Source organism: Mustela putorius, unplaced genomic scaffold, assembly GCF_011764305.1.
Source record: "Mustela putorius furo isolate JIRA1106 unplaced genomic scaffold, ASM1176430v1.1 tig00003853_pilon_pilon_pilon, whole genome shotgun sequence".
Taxonomy (NCBI): Eukaryota; Metazoa; Chordata; class Mammalia; order Carnivora; family Mustelidae; genus Mustela; species Mustela putorius.
The window spans coordinates 74,989,875-74,997,222 of NW_025422005.1; positions in this window are offsets into that span (position 1 = coordinate 74,989,875).

Here is a 7,348-nt window from a genome sequence, read left to right on the forward strand (position 1 = left end):
TCATCTCACCTAATACTGTAAAAGCAAAATACCAAAAAATGGCCTTATTTACAGTGTTTCTCATGAGTCCATTTCAGGCTTTATAGAAATCAGTCAAGTGGTAATCCTCAAAACTCTGGAGATTTGGACTAAAATTTTTGTGAATGTTCCTGTTGTAACTGAAGATTTCTGTAGATTATTTAAATAGATTATTTCACTGAGACCTTATGCTTCAGATTCCTACTTCCAAACCCATCACCCTCAAGCACTGTAACTGGTAGTTCTCATTGATTCTGAGGCAATAGTTTAGATGTCTTTTCCTCCAGGATGCTTATTCTAGCCTGGACTCTTGCTGGATGGGAATATGGGGAGAAGTGAAGAGATCTTTTTAAATTCCAGTTTTTTGAATCTCAGAAAAAGGCTGTGGCTCTTGCATCTAACTTCTTCTTTCTTCTGAAGATGCTTGAATCTCAACGAATTCAAGTGATCTCAGCAGCAAGTCTAATAGGAACTGTTCCAAGAGGAACATCAACTTTACATTTTTTGTCAGTCTCACCCATATTGAAGTAACCCAGTCTGAGAACACTGCCTTAGGATCAGAGCAGAGGAAGAGCATTGGTAGGTGGTGCTACTGCTGCTTCTGTGTTCACAGTTTTTGCCCATGAGACCCAGTAAGCTGCTTCTGTTTTTCCTTAATATTTTAGTAGGCCTGGCGGCACCTGCTCTTTATCCAGAATCTTACTCATGGACTTGGTGATATTTAGATATGCCAACCTGCAGTGATATTTAGATATGCCAACCACTGCAGTCAGTCAGCAGCACCAAGACACAGTGCCCTAATCAGATTTTTCATAGTTAGGTAAAGCCACAAACATTCTGATAACAGTGGGCCAAGATACAAGTATTACAGTTGTAGAAGTCTTTGTTGAATGCCTACTATGTTTCATATTTGTTCTTACTGCTGGAAATCGAGCAGATGAAAAGCCAGATAAACATTCTTACCATAAATATTTATGTCTTACTATGAGAAGACAGTAAATAAGTAAAGATATAGTTGAACAGAATTTAATACTGTGTTTAGGAATGAAACAAACAAAAAAGATGAGATAAAAAGAGGAGGGGCAGGATGAGACAAGATGGTGAGGGAAGACCTGTTTGAGAACTACATTTGTACAGAGGCTTGAAGAGAAGGAGCAGGTGGGTAAAGAAGCAGGAGGCATTGCAGGTGTAAGACTGGGGTTGATCATTTCTTTTATTGTGAACATGATGACTTTCAAAAGAAAAACTCAGGTGTTATTTGATTTATAAGTTTGACTTTCAGAAGAGTATTAAGGCAGGAAATATCAATGTGGGATCAGAATAAAGGTAGCATAAATCTGTGGATTATATGAGATCACGTCAAAAGAGGATATAAATAGAAGAGAATAAAGATCCCAGAACCAGGTCCCAGAAGGGCTCACAATTCAGATGCCTGGAAGAAAAGTTGGAACCTCATAAAGTGACTGAAGAGATGATGGGAAGAAACCCTGAAGAATATGATGCCACAGAGGCCAAGTAAGGAAAAAAGCAGAGGTGAGGAGCAGGGGTAAGTCATCTATGAGATATGATTCCAGGCAGGGGACCAAGATGAATAGTAAGAGACATCCATTTATTCAGACAAAATGGAAGTCATTGGCAGCTATAACAAGAGCAGTTTAGTGGAGTATCAGGGTTGAAAGCCAGAAAGCCGTCAACTAAAATAAGAGGTGGGAAGAAAAGAAGTGAAAAGAGGAAATAGAAACAATATACTTTTGCCTTGAAGAGGAGTAAAAAGAAAAGAAAGGAGGTGTGTATAGGGACAAAAGAAATTAAGATTGAAAATTTTTTTTTTAAGATTTTATTTATTTATTTGAAGAGAGAGATCACAAGTAGGCAGAGACGCAGGCATAGAGAGAGGAGGAAGCAGGCTCCCCGCTGAGCAGAGAGCCCGATGCGGGGCTCGATCCCAGGACACTGAGATCATGACCTGAGCCGAAGGCAGCGGCTTAATCCACTGAGCCACCCAGGCGCCCCAAGATTGAAATTTTGCTGGTGAGAACTGGAATTAAAAGGTTTGTCTAATCTGAAATGTGGAGTCTCTTCCCTCAGGACGTCACTCACCAAGGATCTTTCCAAGCAGTTCATCAAACAGGATTATCTAGTATGACACACTTCTGCCCTAACCACAACCACCACAGCCTAGAAAATCTTCTCTTTTTAAAAAATTTTAAAAAGATTTTATTTATGTATCTGACAAAGATCACAAGTAGGCAGAGAGGCAGGCAGAGAGAGAGAGGGAAGCAGGCTCCCCGCTGAGTAGAGTGCCTGATGCGGGGCTCGATCCCAGGACCCTGGGATCATGACCTGAGCTGAAGGCAGAGGCTTTAACCCACTGAGCAACCCAGGTGCCCCACCTGGAAAATCTTGTAGAGAATCTTTTAGGCTTTCTGGTTCACAACAGATGCTCAGTCTTCTTTTACACCAGACATAGGAGGGTCCTAATCATGGATTTAGATATCATGGTAGCATGCGCAACCAGAACAACTTCCCAGGAAAAATAAAATCACCAGTCCATGTTATGCCTCAGGGTTATCCAAAGCACAGGTACACCAGTTGAGGTCTGGTGGGCCTTCTGTATTTTTCTGTGGCACAAAATTGTAGGCTAGTTGGTAAACAGCAGAGGACTTCCTCCATCTTTCTCCAATTCTCTGATGATGTCAGTGATGAAATGCAGGGTATTATCAATCTCCATTGATTATCTCCCATCATAAAAATAAAATTGAAATAATGCTTATTATGTATTGAGTGTCTACTGTATGCTAAGTTCTATAGTGTGTTCCTTCCATACCTGACCTCACTGGTATTTACAAGAACTTTGCAAGTTAGGGCATATTATACCCACTTTGCGAATTGGTGATTGAAGTTCAGAAGGGCTGAGTGCCATCCCCAGAATTATAGTTAGTAAGTGGTAGACCCAGAATTTGAAAACTGGATGATTTGTTTCACTGTGCCTTGCTTTGCTGCTGCTTCACTGGCAGAATAACCCTTTAAAACATTGATTATCCCATGTACTCCTTGATCAATAAACTACAGGGACTTTCTTTTGATACTCGTATACCAACAGCGTGCTCTCTAATCAATAATGTGACCATAAGGGCTCCATTTATTTTTACAGAGTCTCTCATCCCACAAATTCAGCAGCTCCTTGCATGGCTAGTCCCTCATCAGGAGCCCCAGTTCATCTCATATTTTCAAAAGTATTGTTTTCATGTTTTGATACTGGACTTTAAACTTGCCAAGTATATTCATTCTTGTCTTCCTAAATTCTATTCTAGGCCTAATGATTTTCTTTTTTAAAAGAATTAATTTATAAATCATATGTATATAAAGAAAAGTAACTGAATTATATTCTTACTATAGATAATTTTCAAAAAGTAGCTATGTTCTTCTACCATAACCAAAGTCAAGCAATAGATTATTACCAAAACTCCCAAATAGCCTTGTCTAGCAACTCCCAAATTTCAACTCCTTCTGTTCTCCCACAAGAAACTATAGGCAGCTTTTGACAATGATCTATGCTTTCCAGTATTTAAACATTTATGTAAGTCTCTCCTGAGTGTGGGCTTAAATTAGTTATCTTTAACTCTATCCTAACAAACAGAAGATGGCAAAAGTGATGGAGTGTCCCTTCATGATTACAAAGGACTGATTTCCATTTCTCTAGCACTCTCTCTCTCTTTTGTTTTCTTTTCTTGCTCACTTTGATGAAGCAAGTTGCTACAGTGGACAGGCCCAAATGGTAAGTGTTGAGATTAGTCTTCAGGCAGCAGCCAGTGTGGAACTTCGGCCTTCAGTCCAACAGCCCATGATGAAATGAATTTTACCAAAAACCACATGATTGAGCTTGGAAAGGTGATCCTTCTTCTTTGAGCCTTGAGATGACGAGGCTCCCAGGAAGCACCCTGATTGTAATTTGTGAGAGATCTTGAAGCAGAGAACCAGTCTAAACCATGCCTAGATTCCTGGTTTCTAGAAACTCTGAAGTGGTAAGATTTGCTTGGGGAAGTTTGTGTGTAGTAATAGATAACTAATACACAAACTTTAATCTGACTTATAGCACCATATGTTACTATTGCCTGTTTGTATCTTCACATAAATTGAATTATACAGGATGATTTGTTTTATGTTGGCTTCTTCAACATTATGATTTATAATTTGTTCAAGTTGTTGGTTTCAGTAATAATTTATTCATATGTTTTGCAGTTTAGTATTTCATTTGATGAAAGTACTGCAATTATGTTCTCATTCTACTGCTGATGAGAACTTGGGGTGTCATTTATGGCACTCAGTACATATATAAGCATCTCAGTTGGACATTTATCTAAGACTGAAATTAGTTGATCCTGTAGTGTTCATTTGTTCATTTTATGATAGATAATATCCAACAATTTTTAATATAAATGTCCCAATTTATACTCTCACCAGCATTGTATAAATTTCCAGTGCTCCATAGCCTCGCCATTGTGTAGAAATGCCAGACTTTAAAATTTTAGTCATTTTGGTGAGTTTGTAGTTTTAAATCAGGTTTAATTTACTTTTCTTTAATAGTGATAAGTAGGAGGTTGATTCATATCTGTTATTTATTGGGATAGCCTTTGCCTTGCATATTTTTCTAATGGTTTGTGTGTCTTTTTTTTTTTTCCTTTGATGTGATGACTGCTTTATTTTCTTAAAGATTTTATTTATTTTAGAGAGAGAGTGAGAGAGCAAGAGAGTGAGAGCTGGGGGAGGGGCAGTGGGAGGGAGAAAGAGAATCTCAAGCTGACTCCAAGCTGGGCTTGATCTCATGACCCTGAGATCATGACCTGAGCCAAAAATTTTCAGATGCTTAACCTACTGAGCCACCCAGGGGTGCCTGTGACAGCTTTGTATATTCTGAGGTTGAGTTTGTGTGTGTTTGTATTTGTGTACATATATACATATATAATAATGAATATATATACACACACAGATGTGTACATATCCATACATGTATATACTAGAAGTCTTTGGTTGGCCTTTTCTTTCTTTCACGGTGTCTTTGGATGAACAGGAGATCTTAATTTTAAGTAGTTAAAATTTTTAATTATTTCATTTCAATTATTTATTTTTTAAAATTTTATTTATTTTAGAGAAAGCAAGAGTATACAAGTGGGAGGAGGGGCAGAGAGAGAGGGAGAATGGAAGCAGATTCCCCGCTGAATGGGGAGCCCAATATGGGGCTTGATGTCAAGACCCTGAAATCATGACCTGAGCTGAAACCAAGAGTCCATGGGCAACTGACTGAGCCACCAGGTACCCCTGAATTTTTAATTTATAGGTAGTGCTTTTGTGTCCTATTTCCAAACCAGGAGGACTGTAATAAAGATTATTATTACAGAATTATCTCTGTAATATTTTCTAAACTTTATTGTATTGTCATTCACATTTAGATCTACAAACCATGTAAAAATGACTTTTGTGAATAGTGGGATATAGGAATCAAATTTAACATTTTTTAATGGATATAACATTGGCCTAACACCATCTGCTGGAAAGACTATAGTATTCCTAGTAGTTGACATGAAGCACCTCTCTGTCCCCATGTCAGTATGTCTCTGAGCTCTCTAGCTTGTTGCTTCTATCCGTTCCTTTATGCTGCATATTATTCCTGCATATTCCTGTGTAATTATTCCTTTGTGTCCCATGCCTACCTTACGTATTGTAACTTTATAAGTTTCTATATAGATAGAGAAACTTCTTTCATTTTGTTCTTCAAAATGGCCTTGCCTGTATTTGGCTTTTTTTGCATTTCCATATAGAAGTTAGAATAAGCTTGCCTTTTTTTACAAATAGATCTTTGGGAATTTGGAGTTACATTGATTCTCTAGATAAATTTGGGGATCAAGAAATAATGAGTCTTCCATGCTCTTTCTATGTTCCGCCATTGATTAGGCCTTTTAAAATCTCTCAGTAGGGGTGCCTGGGTGGCTCAGTCACTTGAGTGTCTGCCTTTGGCTCAAGTCATAGTCACAGGACTCTGGGATCTGTCTCCCTACTCAGCGGGCAGTCTGCTTCACCCTCCCTCTTTCTCTCCCTGCCTGTGCTCTTTAAAACCTTTTAAAAAAATAAAAAAGTAAAATCTCTCAGTAATATTCTACTCTTCAATGTATAGTTCTTTTTTTAAAATTTTTAATTTTTTTTATTTTTTATAATCATATAATATATTTTTATCCCCAGGGGTATAGGTCTGTGAATCACCCGGTTTACACACTTCACAGCACTCACCAAAGCACATACCCTCCCCAATGTCCATAACCCCACTGTCCTTCTCCCAACCCCCCTCCCCCCAACAACCCTCAGTTTGTTTTGTGAGATTAAGAGTCACTTATGGTTTGTCTCCCTCCCAATCCCATCTTGTTTCATTTATTCTTCTCCTACCCCCTTAAGCCCCCATGTTGCATCACCACTTCCTCATATCAGGGAGATCATATGATAGTTGTCTTTCTCTGCTTGACTTATTTCACTAAGCATGGTATGCTCTAGTTCCATCCACGTTGTCACAAATGGCAAGATTTCATTTCTTTTGATGGCTGCATAGTATTCCGTTGTGTATATATACCACTTCTTCTTGATCCATTCATCTGTTGATGGACATCTAGGTTCTTTCCATAGTTTGGCTATTGTGGACATTGCTGCTATAAACATTCGGGTGCACGTGCCCCTTTGGATCACTACGTTTGTATCTTTAGGGTAAATACCCAGTAGTGCTATTGCTGGGTCATAGGGTAGTTCTATTTTCAACATTTTGAGGAACCTCCAAGTTGTTTTCCAGAGAGGTTGCACCAGCTTGCATTCCCACCAACAGTGTAGGAGGGTTCCCCTTTCTCTGCATCCTCGCCAGCATCTGTCATTTCCTGACTTGTTGATTTTAGTCATTCTGACTGGTGTGAGGTGATATCTCATTGTGGTTTTGATTTGTATTTCCCTGATGCCGAGTGATATGGAGCACTTTTTCATGTGTCTGTTGACCATCTGGATGTCTTCTTTGCAGAAATGTCTGTTCATGTCTTGTGCCCATTTCTTGATTGGATTATTTGTTCTTTGGGTGTTGAGTTTGCTAAGTTCTTTATAGATTCTGGACACTAGTCCTTTATCTGATATGTCATTTGCAAATATCTTCTCCCATTCTGTCAGTTGTCTTTTGGTTTTGTTAACTGTTTCCTTTGCTGTGCAAAAGCTTTTGATCTTGATGAAATCCCAATAGTTCATTTTTGCCCTTGCTTCCCTTGCCTTTGGCAATGTTCCTAGGAAGATGTTGCTGCGGTTGAGA